We start from the raw sequence: 18,537 nt of genomic DNA, 5'->3' as shown, positions 1-18,537 counted from the left end.
TCCAATAGTGTTATTTATCAACAAGAGACTAATAGCCGCACAGACTTGACTAATAAGGACCAAATTCCACAAATAACCAACTGATACAAGAAAGGTTATTCGGAGAATAGGGTACCAGTAAATGTGCATTAATATGTGGCCTTATATTAGTGGGTAGTGTGCAACCAGGCAAGTGTTCTCCATTTGTATTTAGCTCAGAAGTTATCCATCTCTGGTTGAAAAAGCAGATTTTTTAAGAGCTGAGAAAAAGTTTGCGTGCCTAAAAGCTTGTAGCTTTCTCAATGATTTCAGCTGCTCTGACGACAGATATTACCTCTACCTGCAAATCATGACCTGTGCATGTCCTTAAACCACTGTAGGTAGTGCTCAGCAGAAATTCTATCACCTGTTTTGATTGCAATTTCGGAGGCCGTTGATGCTCTCACTGCAGAAAAGCTCAAGGCTAATGATAGTTTATTTGTCTACACCTTCTCTGCATAGTTTGAGACTGAGTCTTCCTTTCCATCCTGGTATTGTACACTTGCACACCAGCTGAATGGCCCTGTAAGGACGCTATTTAGCTGGTGAAAACTTTCCATTTGGGTTTTTTTACCGCTTGTTTTCCTGGCTCCAATTTCCCTGAATATTAATGTATAAAAAATTTGGTTCTTGCTCATAGTTATAAGGGGTGTGTGATCTCAAAAATTTGGACATCTGTGGTGACTGATGGCTATGTCTGAGATTGTCTCCCTAGGCTTCTTCGGAGGTCAACAGAGAAGGATGTATTAGACCTGGTTTAGATACCTGCTTTGTGAATCACACCTTGGAAGAGTATGTCTCTCCGCTGCTAACACAGGGATCAAGGCAAGTAACTCACATATAGTCACCTCTGTAGATATATTTATGTGGTTGAATGGATCCCACCCAGAGTGTGCTGTCGCTTTTTCTGCATTGTAAAATTTCATTAACAAAAATGGTTGAAGGAGAATATACAGTACTTGAAAAAATCTGGTTTTTTACCTCTAGCTCACAGATCTGAATGCAGACTGAGAGTCCTCATGGTCTAACAGCTGTTCAGTGACCTATGTGACATGCTTTGAGTCTTCAGATTTTGGTTTTGCAAAGTCCTAAAAATAACCCTCTTTTTGCCATCCACCGTTCCATTGCCACTGCCTGCATGCTTGGGGTGTTTGCTCAGGCATGTTAAATGTGCTTTTTTGTACCTCCTTGAAAACAAGCTCTTTAGGTAATTATTACGCCAAATGCAAGAAAAGGGTAAGAATGCAGATTTAGCTGATTTTGACAGCAAACTCTATTGTCTAGAGCTAGTACCAACCAGCAAAGTACCAGCCAGGATACCCAGAGATAGGGACTTCTTAAATATGGATTGGCACTCAAGTCCTCTACTGCCTCGATATCATTTTTCAATGCCAACCAAGACCTTTGTCCTAATTTTGAAAATAATTCATGGTTTAAACCTCAGTTGCATCAAATTTGCATCTATGAATCCTGCTGACAGCTAAGCTCTTTGGAGACTACAGTGATCATAAAGCTAAGAGCGAAGCTGGGGACACAGTGTTCTCTGTTCAGGGCATCTGGCTAAGGAACAACAGTCCAGAGGAAAACAGCTTTAGGAAATGTTGCAAAAGCCACGAGAAAGCCTTTCAGCCCCAGAAATTACATGCACAATTTGAACACCTTTCTCTCTCTCCATCTCAAATTCTTATCTGAGAAAGCCATACCCCAACAGAGTTTTGGCCTTAAACATACTGGAGATTCCCTGAATCCCTCTGTGCACTTTGCTATTGCAAATGCCTTCCTATAGTGCCAGGACTCCTGGCAGCAGCGTAAAACCCTGAGATGTAAAGAAGAAATATTGTTGTGCTTCCCAGGACTATGGCCATGGAGTGTGCAGGTGGTCCAATTGCACCAGGACCTGTAGGTTGAAGCAGAGGTGAGCGAAGATGGAGGCATGTGCCAGACAAGTTGGTCAGCTACTTGCTTTCCTTATGGCAAGGAACATGACAGACCCTGGTGCTTCAGGTTATTTGAGGAAGACAGCAGTCTCACCACCTGCTGAAGAGGTTTACATTATCCTCTCTTCAATTTCCAGGGGATGTTACTATGTGCCTGGCAGGACTAGAAGCCAGTAAAAGGATTAAAAATGCAACTTTCCTTAAAACATTCATGCAAAATCTGTATCTACCTAGCTGAATGCCTAAATTACTTTGACTTTCAGAGGATTATACAACTATACATTTTCCATATACAACACTATTTCAAGGAGATTACCTGAAAAGGCTGTCCATCCAGAGCCCACCACACAGAAGCGTTAATGTATCAGTAGCATCTGTTGGTATAACTGCGAAACAAAGCTGTAGAGAGTTATTCAATTGAGTGATGCTAGACAAGTTAGAAAATGCTTGCAGTATCGTTTTGAAATGTTTTGATTATGAAAGTGTTCGAAATGTAATGACAGTGCCATTTAATCCTGGGTACATGTTCATACCGCTCTCCCACAGACGCCCTGGGACCCAACACGGGTTCAAGGGCTGTATTCTGTACGCAATGAGACTTCACAGGTAGTCAGAATTAGATCAGGCTTGTTGTCTCGAGACTGTAACTAATTACTAAGGAGAAGAAAATAGTATCGAAAAAAACTTCATTATTGGTGTTGTCCCATTCACCACAGGTTCCCAGCCCTTTTGTTAGCACAGGGGCACACAAGCAGTGGATGTGAAGTTTGTAACAGCTGTTCAAACACAGAGCAAAGGTAAGAGGGAGGACGTGTCTAGTGAAAGAAACTCCAGAAATCTATGTAATAAAAATATTTTCATCCATAACCTTAAAATAATAACGATGCTGTTCATCAGGCATTCCAGCCAATAGCTCATGCTCTGTCCCATTGCATCATACACTTGCATCCCACTGGTAATGACTTGTTCTTTGAATTGCAATTAACCTATTTAAGACCAATTAAGAAACAGATCTTGAATAGGCCTGCAGTATTACAGCTCAGTACTCACAGAAGATGACAATGATGTTTTAATTAAATATGGGAGCAAAAGGTCTCAAACTGAAGCTTACAGCTAACTAAGCAGCAGTCATTTGGTTACTGAACAGGCAAGGAGCTTTATGGTCTCCTTCCACATGGTTCAGCCTCCATAGCTCTCGAGTTTGCTTAAGGCTAAATAGCTTTCCTAATCTATTATTGCACAGAAGAAGTCCCTCCCGCCCCCATTTTCCAGATCGCAGTTTGGTATGTTTTAACAAACTATGATAATCCCTTGGTTTTTGCAGGGCAAGAGTATTGCTGATAAAGTGATTTCATTTAGGCAAATTAACTCTGTTAGTTACATGAAAGATTGAACACTGTTATCTTATGCCGGTATGTGCAAAGTCTCATAAGTGCAAAATACACATCAAGGGCCAATTTCACATGAAAAACTCCTGATAGTATAAGAGCTGGTTAATATTTCTGAATTATTAAGTCTGACAGCATAATCATGCTTTTTTGTTGTTTAAGCTGTTGATACCAGATGTTTAATGCACAGTAAAATGTGATAGTGTAATAGGAAGCATTTTAAGGAAGTGCAATTTTGGAAAATGAAGAAACTGCTTGGGGTAATTTAAGGCATAAAAACAGATGCTGGAACTTGGAGCTGCTTTAGTTTCAAATAAAGTGGAAGCTTTCTCTTAGAAACCTGTGGATGTTACCCATCATTTGCTTTGCTCTCCTGGACGCAGACCTGGCTGGTATCGCTGTGGCCAGCTTTGGCCGGGAAGTCAAGTCAAAGCGTTGAGTCTTACCATCACAGGGCGTTCAACACCGTGCCTTGGCTGTAGTCACTGCAAATGTGAAGGAGGGATCGCTCCCATGGTGCTGCGGCTGATTGCTCTGCCTCTGCTGGTTATTTAGCACATGAAGACCACAGGACTGAATGAAAAGCTTGACTGCAACGCTCTTCGTGCTGTAGTATTGGATTCTAAGTCTTGTAGGTATTTCAGGGACATAAGATTTAAGTTTGGATATGTTACCAAGTTCATTATAAAAGTTGGCTGAATTTAGACCACATGATGTTTTTGTTAACTACGGTAAATTGAGATTATTAAAAAATACTGCACAACAGGATAAAACAGTATCTATGACTACATATTTCTTTTAAATATATATTTGATAAGATATATATATGTATAGTCAGTGAGTTGCACATTAAAGACTGGCTTCACATGGAAGCAACAGACAATAATGAACGCTGATCAGTATTTTGAGGCTGCGGAGTCTAATAACATAATCACGCTTCCCTTCTCCTTGCTGCTTCTTTTGGCACCAGATGTTTAAAGCACAGTAAAATGGAACCTTAATGTTCTCTGTAATTAATGGGTGAAAGCACAGAAGTATATACAGGCGGGTTGTGTTTCTATTAAGATGTTGTCATATAATTTATGAGAGAAAACAGATGTTCCTTTAAACAATTTTCACTTGGCGTGCCTGGAATTCCCCTTGAGAAATGAGAAGTTGTGGGAATTTTCCATGACAAAAAGGAGTGAATTTCATACTTAGAAATAATTGTTATCATACAGAAATTCTACACAGCTGGAGACAGGAAACTGTCACAGCAAGAGCCATTCCAGTTTGATTATACATTTCCTTGCATGTTGCAAGAAGACCAGATATTAGGTAAGGACCTCACAGAAGGAGAGAGGTTACCTACAGGAGAAGATTAGGTCTCTCCTGATCTCTGGCTATTTAGCATGTTGATATGGGGGGTTTTTTTGTCTTTTTTCTTCTTTTTTTTTTCCCGAAAGTGACTGCTTCTCGTTGCTTTAAGTAAGCTCTCTCAGATCCGCTTTGACACCCATCTGAACACAAGCAGTGTTGCGACCGTCTTCAGTGGCTCTGATTTTCAGAGAACAGCTGCTGAGAGCTGTCTAATGACTGGGACTTTTTCAAGGTGTCACAACTCAACCACCTAAAAGAATGTACCCAGATAGGCCTCTGTTCAAATGGGTGTTGGGTCATTAACTTATGGCACAGAGAAGTACATCTTCAAAGCACCTTGCAATTATTTTTTTAGCACAACATCCTTCACAAATGAAGAAATTATTTTCCACCCATGAAGAAGTGTATGAGAAACTGAAGAACACAGTGAGAAGTTACATAGGTAGAAGCCAGTTTCAAACCAGAACTCAAACATCCTGTCAAATTCTTGCAGCTTTGCTATGTATCTCACATCAGCTGAAGGGCAATAACCATTTGTAAACACATGTTTAGTCCATGGCAAAGGAACGGTTAATTCTCTTACTTCAGTTCAATAGTGAAAGAGGTGTAGTGGCTTAGATTGTGCACAGCAACGTTCCTTCTGTCACCGGTCTCCAAATCCCATGCTTAGGCCTCTCAACCACGATTTGAAAAAATCATAAATAGCTAATCAATGTATTTGCTATAATTTCCTGAATTGGGAGAAGTCTTCCATTGACTTGTCTTCTGATCACTGCTTTCCCCAAGTTTCAAATAGATGTGACCAAAGGCTGCTGCCATGGGGTCCAGTTTGACAGGCAGGACAATAGGAAGATACCGATGGTTACTTGCTCAGCACTGTTTTCCAGAACAAAACAAAGATTCAGGGTCAGATCCTGGGTTTAAGATAGTCCCATTATCTCATTTCAAATTAAAATAAGCTTCCCTAATCTTTCATTGCACAATCTGCTAATATTTTTTGAAAACAGATGTGTAGTAGACAGCTGTTTTGTTTAACAACCAACTGAGAAAACCAGGATCCTGCATGTAGTAAATAAACAGATGAAATGTTAGATTTAAAATTGCTTCTTTCAGAAATACCAACCTGAAAATACTGACTGGGGCACAATTACCTATGTCTCTTCTCCTCAGCAATTCACATTCCTCTTCTGGAAAACAGAGCAACTCCTCTGTTGCGGGCAAATATGAATGAAAAGCATAAACCATCCACTCTCCAGTCCATACATTGTTAGTTTAGCTTATACAAATACAATTTAAAAAAAAATAAAAAAAAAAAACAAAAAACACCAATAACAAATTCAGGGAACTTTGGTGCAAAATTGCTCTAATAGGCTACTTGTAGGCTACTTGATTACAGCGGGAAGTACAAGTAATAGTATTCTCATTTGAACAAAGAACACCCATCCCTCAAAATCCTACTAACTCACTTTCAAGAGTAATTTCAAAAGGTTTTCCTGCATCCAGTTACTTAGCCCAGGCTTGTCAGGGCTTCTGAGAATTTTAGCTGATACATTGAGTAAATTCTTCTTTTGACTGTCTCTGGGGGGGAAAACTTAAAAGAAAAATCTATTTCTGTATGTTTTTGTGGATTTGACATTTGTTTCCCTCATCTTTAGTAATCCTGGATTGGTAGAATATCTGAAACATCATTCCACTATGCCTCCATATGGCCAAGATTAAAAATGAATACAACTACAGCACATCTGTCAAAAGTAACTTATTATTTAATGAGGAATCAGAACTCCAGAAAAAAAAAAATAAAAATCTTTGTTCTTTTTTCACAATACAGACTTATTTCTCCTGGCAGACTGGTCAGCTGGGTATTGTTCTCATTAAGTCATATGACTCCCAAAGTGTCAACAAATTTGAGATGCCCAAACCAGAAAGCAATATTTTCTAGATTTGTAAACATACGTATGTGTATATTTATTTGCAAAACATAGTAACTATTTAATACGATAAAGATTCCCACTTGAAAGTTCAAGATTTCTAGAAATAATTCACACAGGGCTACTGTATTAAAGAAAATTCTTGAAAAGCATGGAATTTTTTCAAGTATATTTCCCTCCTCTTTAAGAAAAATTAAAAAAACCCAAACCTATATCTCACACTAAGCTCCATGCAAATCAATGGGTTGTGGTAGAAACCCCCCTCAGGAGGAAAGAACACTAAAAATACTTACCCTCAAACTGAAGTCATGATGATTCCGCTGCTTGGAGAAGCACGTCAGTGTAACAGAAGTGTTCTCTGCAGCTTCCCGAACCCCAGCTGTACTTTTCAAGGATACAGATGACTCTGATGATAAGCCAGGCTGGCTCTACAGAGCACTTTGTTCATTCCCCAAAAGATCTGCTGCTCGAGGACTTGGTGTCAAGATAACTTACCTTGCTTTGCTTGCTATGCCCTGGGAGCCTGAAAGAACTCCTGCTCCCAAGAGATTTCATAAGAGATGTGTTTTTTAAAAGTCTGTTTGAAGTCAGGTGTTTTTGTCTGTTTCCCTGCAAGAGGACTGTTCCTGACAGTATTTATTTATTTCCAGAAGGTTTAGGTCAATATGCCTACTCTATTGATTATACAGGCAGATCCTGATCTCAGGCTGGAGTAAAGTAAATGAAACCACTCCAAGTTTAAACCAGTGCAACGAAGCTCAGAATATAGCCCATAGTTTTGTTGTATGTGAGCTAGTCTTCTCATATTTGCTCAGAGAGATACATTCTGGGGAACCTGAGGGTTCTTCAGTGTTGTCGTTGTAATTTGTTGCTTTATTGTTGCTGTGCTGTTCACACAGACACAGTCACAAACCACCATGGAGAGATACTTGCACAGAAATGAGGAGATGGTTTCAGCTTCCACAGCTCCCATTGATTTTAAAGGCTTTTAAAAATGAGCATGCCTGAGGGTGAGGTATGTTAACAGGACTGTAGGCAGTGTTTGTTTAGAAATGGGTAGCTGAAACACTAACCAGTCACGACAAATTCCCTCCTCTTTAACAGAACCCAAATTTAATGATGAAACACCCTCCCTTAGAAAAACAAACAAGCAAGGAAACACGTTTGTATGTTAAATATGAAATTGAGGTGAGAGGATAAATGATTAGTATCAAACTTAATGTCAGGAGGAGGAAGCCAGGCTATCAGAGCAGCAGTTAAACCAGGTATGAACAAGGGTTGTCGTTAAAGAGCAGATTTTGAATATATTGTTCCAGAGCAAATGATGGGATGAGACCACAAAACAAAGGCACTAAACAAGACACGTATTTCCTGCTAATGTAGGAGCAAGGGGGGAAGAAAAACAATCAACAGAAATAGAGGAAAAAACTGAGTGGGAATTTTTGTGAGAGAGTACTGCTGGCAATCAGCCACGGTGGGATTCAGCTCCGTATTAAGGCACCTTAAACTTAGGCTTCTTTTGTAGGTGTTCACATCTGTTTCAGGTGTCCAGCTCCCCTTGACGCTCACTGGAATGCTTCCCTGCGTGAAGCCCAGAGCTAATGATGGTAATGCCTGTCTATTTGAAGGTAAGCATTTCCATTGATCGTGATGGGAGTTTAACTACCTGCCTTATACGTAGACACCTATGTATTCATATTTGCACATTAAAACACATCTAAGTGCCCTAATCTTGAACATAATAGGCTATGTTGAAATGGCTGGTAATGACGTGACAGGAGGCAAGCCGAGCGTCTGGCAGTGGAAGCCAGGCAAACGTGACATTAACCAGAGGAAAGCAGTGGATGGAGAAGATGGCTGTAACCTTGAAACTGGTTGAAAGTGTGCAGGTACTGTGCCTCCCTTTCTTCCTCCCCACCCCTAAAGTGAGAATGCAGTGAATAAACTGGGAGGAAAATCACACGAGGTAGCCTAAGATAAGGAAACTGGAAGTGATGTTAAAATGTTCCTCTATACATCTAGTGTGGTTTCAATTTACAGATACAGATCTATTCCAGTTCACATACATATGGACAAGTCAACCCTTAGAAGTATTTGTGCTGATGGATTTTGGGGACCCCCCCCATAAATGTAATGTTATTAATATGAAACGAAAATACAAGATGGTGTGACTTTCAAAACCTAGTGCTACTCCTACTTGTTATTTCTCATTTGCAGCAGTGCCTGTGAGAATAAAGGACTGGTACACATTCAGAGGTTGATGATAAACAGAGAGGATAGTCCTCGAGGTTCTTCATTAGAGAAGAATACATCACATTTCCAGATAGCAGTTTTGCTGAACATGCTAGGCCATCTGCTCATGAGGCTTTTGGTTTCATTTCAGACACAACTGGCTTCAGCCCATCTCTAGCAGTCAATAACAAGAAAGTTCCTAAAAAATGAATTACCGTCCCAAAACACAAATCACTTTTTGCAAATGTTGTGATAAAGTTTCCGAGCAATGCAGAGCGGGTTACCATATGTGCCAACCTCTGTGGGCTGGTGAGGAGGGAGACATTCCCATTGTAGTTCTCTGAGGCCATGTAGATTTTCATTTTAGTATATCAGCATTAAAATCTATATTAATTCTCCTTTTCTGTTAGTCACTATTGAAAAAACCTTTTGTTCAGTTTAAATATCCAGTTTTAACAATTGCTTTTCTTTTTCAAAGCAGGATGTTAATGTCAGTAATCCTAAGAATGCACCAAAAGGGTAAATATGTCAAGGTGCTTGGAATGAATTTATGGATGTTTTCGAGTGCAGCCTCTCACTTGAAACAGGACTATCATCAACTCAAGATCAAGTCAGGTGTGACTTTTTCCAGCCAGCTGCGGAAAATCTCCAAGGGTGGGCTAAACCTTTTCTCTGGGTAACCTCTTCAATTGCTGCAGTACCTTTCTGGCGACAAATTGTTTCCTTATAACCAACCTAAGCCTCCCAAGCCACAGTTTGAGTTTACTGTTTGCTTTCAATAAAACAATGTAATGCAGAGAGCCAGCAAAGTCTGTAAGAACCATTTAAATATACGATAAACTTGATCAACAAAAGTCAGGTGGAATCTAAGGGGACACAGGTTCTGTCTGCCCATTGGCATTAAAGTCTAAGTCTTCTGAATGCAGCACTTTATTAATAATCCTATGGTCACAAGCATTGCCAACTTGCGAGCCATATCAGAAGGAATCATCAGAGGAAATCAATTACCTGCATTTGAGTACTTAGTTGCTACTTTTCAAAAAGCCACACATCAGAGACTGATGGAGACCGCAGAGGTGTTGGGGATGTCACAGGAAGGAGAGGAAGGAACCACTGGGTCTGTTGCTGCTGGCTATTATCAGCAACTTGTTTTAAAAGGCAGGTTTCCTGCGTGCTTTGGCAGACTAAGCACTCACTGTTTTATAAGCTTACACCAAAAATTTAACATTGGTGATTTAAACTTCCCATATATAGTAATCTGTACATAATTAAAAATGGCATTTGTGGTTCATCAGTGGCCTCCTGACACTGGAAGAGCAGGTGTTTTGTTGACATTTTAGGATCTGGATGGTCTTTGAATTTGAAATTCTCTCTCAGTGCAATAACCTGCCGACTGCCAAGTTGCAGCAGTGAGAGCTTTTCAGCAAGGGAGGGGTAGAGCAGAGGCTGGGCTCTGGAAAGACACTTGACTCGTTTTGATTGTTTTGGGTATTCTGGAATTTAGTGCCACATTTTGTTGAATGTCTCTTACCTTTTAGTCAAAATAAGCACTATCTGGGCTAGGCAGCTGTTTATGGAGGTATAACATCAAATAAATTAGTAGACTGCTCAGTCTAAGCTGAAGAATTGAGGCTCGTGACTCCTTGGATCAAGCTGAATGACCTAATGGTTGAAGCACCTTCTCAGGGCTGACATGGTTACTTCTGCACAGCATCGTTTGCTAGGATGTGTGATAAATCTTGCATTGCTATTGCCCATGTTGTTGCCTTTTTGTGAATATACAGAAGACTTCATCCTTGAGGGCCACTGATCTGGCACCTTTCAAAAGCACAATGCTTAGAACATGTCCAATGGATCAGACCCAAAGATTTAAGGTGGAGCTGGGGCACCCAGCCCCCAGGCTGGAGCAGCTCTGTGCCAAAATGTTGGAGCCAGAATATGGGTGCACGTTGAACTCACACGCTCAAAGCTAAATATGAGGACAAACGTTTCAAGATGAAAGCTAAGGGACAAGTGTTTAGCAGGATCAGACATTTCTAAAAATAATCATGTGTTACACATGAGAAAGATCTATAAGTGTGTATGGGGGTGGATAATAATAGGATAATAATAATCACAGAATCACAGAACCACAGAATGGTAGGGGTTGGAAGGGACCTTTGCAGGTAAGTCCATACCCCTGCCAAAGCAGGTTGGACAGGAACACATCCAGGCGGGTTTTGAGTATCTCCAGAGAAGGAAACTCCACCACGTCTCTGGGCAGCCTGTTCCAGTGCTCTGGCACCTTCAAAGTAAAGAAGTTTTTCCTTATGTTCAGACGGAATTTCCTGTGTTCCATTCTGTGCCTGTTGCCTCTTGTCCTGTTGCTGGGCACCACCGAAGAGAGTCTGACCCCATCCTCTTGACACCCGCCCTTTAGATATTGATAAGCATTGATGAGATCCCCTCTCAGTCTTCTCCAGGCTAAACAGACCCAGGTCTCTCAGCATTTCCTCATAAGAGACGTGCTTCAGTTCCTTGATTATCTTCATAATAACTAATAATAACAACTATGTCCATTGTCACAAAAATAAATCTTACAGTAAAATTAGGTGTTTGGGAAGGACTGCACCTTCTCATTGTTCCAAGCAGAAGCAAAACTTCCCTTGGAATTAGGAGACTTGTCCTTTACAGAAATTCTCTAACCAACTTCTGCAAGGATCTTGTAGCTTACACTACTACTGCTTTTGATGCCAACTACTGTCTAGAAAAAAAGAGTAGGCCACTTGTTATGACCAGTATGATGACACCTGCTTTTCAGAGCTCTGGGTGATATCCCCAGTTGATGTAACCTGGCGTAGCTGTATTGGAGGTGAGAGACACACTCATTCATAGCAGATCATGACTGACCGGATTGTTGCCTCACTCCATTTGCTGTCATCTAGAGCAGGGATACTAATCAAGAAAGGGAACAGTTACTTTTGCCAACACTTTAAACACAATTCTTGATTTTCATATCTGCAATAACTAACACTGATTGTTAAACAGCGAGTGAGTGAGAGGTACCAGAGTTATTCACATCTTCTGGGTGTACTTTCAGAGGGTCTTTCCCCCAGACCGTTCCAGAAAACAAACAGCTCAATTGAAACTCAACATGTTGCATTGCCAATAAATCGCAGTGCAAAATGCTTTGGTTTACTGTCAGTTAAAATTCTTTTTAAAATGAAAGTGAATTGAGAAATTTGAATTTTATTTATCGGTTTGTCGCTAATATCATTCCCTGAGTTTTCGCTTACAAAAACACTCTGTGGGAAGACAGAGAACATTGTAGTGAAGAAAATATTGCCCTAATATTTGACTTTCTGTAAACTTTTAAGGACAAAATTTTAAGATTCAGAAAAGAAAAATATACTTAACAATTCCTGCACATATTTTACTGCTTTCAAAGTTGTTGAGATAGAAACTTGTAAAGGTATCAATTTTATTTTAATAGGTGATAGAATAATATGCCATCTTCCAGCAGATGAATAATTACACTATTATGCTTTTCTGCTTCATGAAGATTTCCCCTGACTTTGGTAGGAGTTCTAAATGTGAAAGACACATAGGCTCAAGACCTTGGTGCTGTTTTCAGAGCTCAAATAGTATCTGTTACAAGCGCAAAATTTCCAGCAGATGCTCCTCACTATGTCATTGAACTTAAGTAGTCTCTCAATTTGAGTTCAATGAGACCATTCAGGCTTTTAAAGCTAAGCATGTGATTAAGTGATGTACTGGATGAAGACCGATTTTTTTCTAAAACATATATATAATGAAAAACATAACCTAACATTTTATAGAATGAAATGATTGATAGGGATACTTAAGCAAGTAACCTGATACAAACAGATTCTTTAAGCAAACTAATTTTTATTCTCTTCTAAAGTCCAAGCACTGTGTTAGAAATTTAAATGAAAATAGAATTAAACTTTAATTTTGAGAGGAGAAGCTCGAGAATTTATTGGGAATTTGGTACCACTAATTAGGTTTTTATTTTACTTCTTTAAAGGTTAAGTGTAATTTGCATAGAAAAAATGCATGGAATTCTAGGGATACTTCCAAGATAGTATCACAGAAATGTAATTAGGTGTAACAGAAATGCATACAGAATTCAACAGAAAATTATCATGCTGTCGTTATGTTTTCAACCAGCCTATGCCATGTAATATAAAATTGTGTCTGAGGCGATGGAGAATTCTATAAGTTATCACAAAAAGCTGTAGAAAAGACTTGTTTTTCATTTAAATGGGACCTTTTCCAAAATAAGGAAGGAAATATGATAATTTATATTCTGAATATATACAAGTTTGAAATTTACAGAGTCCTGTCGAACACATGTATCACCATTTAGTGCTTGTGAATATAATACAAGAGCATAATGGATGTTGGGATGACACATCTTTGAAGCTGATGCAACTGGTTAGTGACCTTCACAGGTTCTCCTACAAACGTAGGAGCAGTGATACTTCTATCTGGAGTACAGGGAATGAAATGAAGCCACAGCCCAAAACGTAGATCAGCCAGAAACTGAAAGTGGGGAGACTGGGCAGGAGGATACTGTTAGGTGCAAATACCTGTGTGTTTCTGGAAGCAGAAGCCACCCGTGGTGTGCAAAAGAGAAACAGTTGGAAACATCAAGCAGAGAGCAAAAGCAGGAAGCAGTGGACCTGGCAGAAGAAAAAAGTAATGGCTAGAGGAAGGCTTGGAAATGCAAACAAAGGAAACACCCCATTTTAGTCTGATCTGGAAATCAGCCCTTTGCTCTCTGTAGAGGAATGGGCTTGCATCAAGGAAATGTCTGATCCAACCCACCACCATTTTTCCTCCTAGAAGGAAAAAAATCAAAGAAGATGAATATTTTTCAAGGTAAACAATTATTTTCCTTTTTTAGATACTTCCTTTCTGGTTTATGAGTTTCTAAACCAAAACCCCGTTTTTACCATCTCACTTGCAAGTGTGTATATACTAAGGAACAAATCCCATTTTACCTCTCAGAGCTGACTCAGTATTTCTGCTTATGAATTGCAACACGTACTCTCCTAATTTGAAAGCTCGTGCTTGAATTCATAGGGCTGCATCTACTCTTCTATTCTATTCCTGTATCTTAGTGGCACCAGTTCTGCCTATGGAGATGACACCCAGGAAAGTATCATCTCCCTTCTCATACATTGACCACCTTTGGAGGCCAACCTGACTACATGTGTAAAGGGGAACTCCAGTGCCTTCTAATAGCATAATAAAGTGCACATGGCCTCAGTTTCCATTTAGCCTGTGACAAACCTGGAAGGTAACTGTGGGCATATGCTGGCTGCTTATGTACTTCCCACTTCCCCTTTTAAAGGATTTGTGCCTGCTCCACTCTTTACTTTAGGGAAAAATAAGATAACTTCTGTGGTCTGATTTTAGACCTGCCTGAGCTTAGTCTGTCTATCCACCCACAGCAGATTTAATGGAGCAAAATATCTGTTTAGGATGGAGTCCAAAGTACAGACTCTACCCCACCCACCGCCCAATTCCTTTAATCCAAACACCTCCCATAGGTGTGCCCCATACACAGCAGCCACATATTTAGCAACCCAAATAGCTTTACAGGCCAACTTCAGGCTTTTACAGATTTGAAGCACAAGATTAAAATCAGATGACTGATATAATGATGGTCCATTAGTGTCTGCCCCGGGCTTGCCATGACATCCCTGGGGCAAGAACATACATGCCCCTGTGAATAAGCTGAGTATCACTCACTAAATGACAAAAGACTAGTTCAGATTTTGTTTACTTTAATATAGGCAGTTGAAAACTGATGGATCAGGAGGTGATTCATGGGCAAATCAAATGTCTTCATCTCAAGAGTGGGAGCATCGGTCAGAGAGGGTCACGGACAGGTGGAAGAGAACAGCTCCAGATTTTAATCTGCTGGTGCAGGGCTGTCAAAGCCCTACACTTTGAGATTCAAATCACTTCTGTATTGGCTTGAGATAAAGAGATTCCCAAGGAGAAGAACCAGTAAAGGTAATCAATTCGGAGACTAACGGAAAAGAAAGCAGCAGCGTACGTCATTCTGAAGCACATCTAATTTTTTTTTTTAAAAGTCAATCATAAAAAGTGCTGAGCAATCTCGAGTACCTTTGACTTAACTGATGACACATTAACTCTGAGGAACTGGATGCAAAGCCAATTTTTGGACTCTCCACACACTGTTTGAATTTACTGTGCTGCGATGTTTGCTTTTTGTTTTTTGCAGTTAGGCTTAATTCAAGTTATTAAGTACAATAAAATATAAATTCAACTCCTTTAAATAATATCTTTGTCATGACATGACTGAGCCACAAGACCACTTATACGAAGCAATATCGGATGAACAAGCGATGCAGTAAGTTAACAAAACCCAAAGAACACAAATTTATCACATTTAAAGGCATGGTTTAGAAGATCCGTAGCACTAATTTATTGATAAACTCTGATCCAGAAGGGGCTAATAAGAAAGAAAAGCTTGTTGTGCAAGTATAGTTAGCATGTTGGGAATCACTGTCAGCTCTAGTCTAAGACATCAAGAAATCATGTGATTGAGTCATGTTATTCAAGTCTCATTTCAGGTCTATATGAGCTTTTTCTCCTTGAAACCTTATTTGCTAACTGCGTTTCTCTTCAATGCCAATGCAAACACAGAAGCGTGCATTCAGAACTCATGTGTATCTCCACTTTTTGACATAAAATGTTATTTTTGTTGATAATTACCCTTTGGTTTATGGCTAATTAACTTCCATGTACGCAGTAACTCTTAGCATTGCTCTTTAAACATTTTCTTCTGCACTTTGCTCTATTCAGCACTGCTCCACCTTGTCTGCTCTTGCCAAGAGAGCTCACAAGTTGTTGAGTGTATTACTGATTTCATTTCAGTTTAGGAGGTCTAGTCTCCTTTTTAAACATTTTCTATTTTTTAAATGTATCTGCTACATGTATTTGTCCTGTTTTGCAACAGTTAGCATTCCTGACATAAATGCTTAATTGTTTTAGGACGATACCCCAGCCAATGATTTTCTTTGGTTTGTAATCATCTATTTCCTGCATTTCCCTATGTGTGGTTTCAGAAATGTCTGTGGGTGGACTCCCAGTTGCATTGAAGCCAGTAGTGTTATCATCCTTGATGACAAACCTGTTTGGATTTTACTGTCTCCCTTTCTATTGCTTCTATTGTACAACTATTTGGCTCATATGATATTCTTACATTACAGTCCAGCAATAATGCACTTGCTAACAGTTTTAGGATTTTTCATCTGCAATCTTCAATCATTCATTCTTTTCACTTGGGTAACTGTGTACTTTTAAGACTTTATCTTGAACTGCTTCTGTTTGCAAATCAGGACATTTTACCCTATTGCTGATTCATCCTTATAATGGACACGACTGTAAAAGCTGAATTTTTTATGTTCCCTTCTCATCCTCTCCTCTGTTCTCCTTTTCTCTCCTCCCTCTCTTCCTCGACTCTCTTCCAATTCGTGCTATAGCAATGTTCAATACTCCAGAGAATGAAAACTGTCCAGATGTTGTTTATATACGTACACCTCCCAGTTAATGACTTAATATATGATGTTTGTTTTTATAGTAGTACAAACACTCTTTAGTTGCCCTAAATATTTGTTGCTAGCAAAGACTGCACTGTTCCTCAGGCAAATAAAAATGAATTATAGCAATGAAAAGTAAAAAGTACATTTTGCAGACTACAAAGTCAGCTATTAGAAAGTTAGGAAATCCCAGAATTGTAGGCCTTTAATGAAGGTAAGCATGATGTAGTTCCATTTATTTTTCATCAGAACTTTGCCAAATTCTGTCTATATATTGCTGTGCAGAGAATACAGCACGCTTCAAAATTTTGTGATGTTACTCAGGGCATACAGCTGAGTACCTTACTATATTGTAAATTTTGTCTGCAGTACAGCAGCATTAATGTTTTCATGGATACTCATCAATAGGGAAGCTAAATGCTGGGTTTTTCTCATGATGAGAGTGCTTTACGTGTTGAAAGGGCAAGTCCTGAATACACCACTGTTTTCTACATCTAGGTATCTATAGATATATATCTCTTGATGGGCTCAGCACTTTGGCAAATCAGACCCAAGCTCTCAAGCTGAGCCTCTAGAAAATGAGGGACTATCAGATAATTAGCCTAGGAGCAGTATGATGGTTTACGACTTACCACAGAAAGGAATGGAATATAACTCTCAAGCAGAGTCTTTAGTTAATTTAGCCAGGACAGCCGCTGCTCTTGCAGTCCCCTCCTTGCCTCATCAAGTTTCCAGCTACAAGGAAAGAAGCAGGAACTCTCCACCCTCTTTGTCTACATAATCTAGATTTATCTGTAAAGCTCATTCCTAAATTACTTCCTTATAGATATGTGTATATATCAAAATTTTCTCATTAAAAATTCAGAGTGAAAATTCTCCCACGCAGCATCATACTAGCATTTCTCTGAGCATTACCAGGGCCAAAAACCTTCACGCTGTGGCACAGCTCCCTTTCATTTAACTCCCAGAATAAGATGTCTCATTTTCCCATAGTCCATCTTAGACTGCCAGCCCATTTCCTTGCTCAAGCTTAATGACAGTATGGCTTCAGGATGAATTGAATCAATGGCTCTTCTGCAATGGTATGTTGTTCCTTCTTCTCCTTCGGTGAGTGAGTTTTCTGACAGATTAGGAAGTAACCAGTTCTCACTGTGACCACATGATTGTTAGATAGAACAGAAGAGAAATTACAGGATTGCATAACTTGCGGCACAAATGGCAGTAAGGAAAAACGTGACCATGTCTTTTTGAGGCTGTTTGCAGTTGTACCATCCTAGTCAAAGTAAAATTGCAACCAGGAAGATGTAGCCTCTTCTGTTGATCCCTTCTCTTCATCCTCTTGCCCATCACTTTTATGCTTTCCCAGTGTCAATTTTTGACCCACATTCCTTTCTTCTTTCCCAGGGAGATCCAACTGTAGGAGTCATCTCAGTGGTTCTGACCTCAGACCTCTTGGTTTCTCCTCTCCCATGCTGTCATTCCCACTCATTTCCAGTTCTACCTCTCTCTGTGGATTTCACCTTTGAGTCATATCACAATTCTACATCTTAATCTCTACACTGAGGCGATGTCAGTTGTGCCACACTCCTCCTCAAAATCTTTCCTATTCTTACTCTCCTCTTCCTCTCTCCTTTCCTTTGGTTGCCAGATTTCATCTTGTTCATTCATCCCATTTCCACTCATCTGTTCCTAATCCTCTTTTCTATTTCCATCTCTGGCTCCCATTCATGTTCTCTTTGCCTATTCAGTTCCCCATCTCTACCAGCCAACCCCACCACCCAAGCCCCCATAGACCCCTCAACTTCTTTTTTTCCCTGACATGATGTGAGACCATGTGTGAGTGCACATAACAGGTATGTGTTTCGCATGTCAGTCCAGACGACTGTGGCAAGTGGGACTACGAAATTTGAAGTGCAGGGGCAGATAAGTGGGATTTCTCGCCCCTCTCAGAGTGGGGTCTTGTTTAGAGCTCAGGCTGATCGGCTGTGATTGACACAGGGGGTCACGGGAGAGACGCTGCAGCGCGGTGTTACAAAAGCATTAAACGCAGATTGATCTGTTTTCGAAGGAGAGAACGCAAAGTGAGAATCAAATG

This window comes from Larus michahellis, chromosome 2 (assembly GCF_964199755.1).
Source record: "Larus michahellis chromosome 2, bLarMic1.1, whole genome shotgun sequence".
NCBI lineage: Eukaryota > Metazoa > Chordata > Aves > Charadriiformes > Laridae > Larus > Larus michahellis.
Note: the sequence above shows the minus strand (reverse complement) of the source record.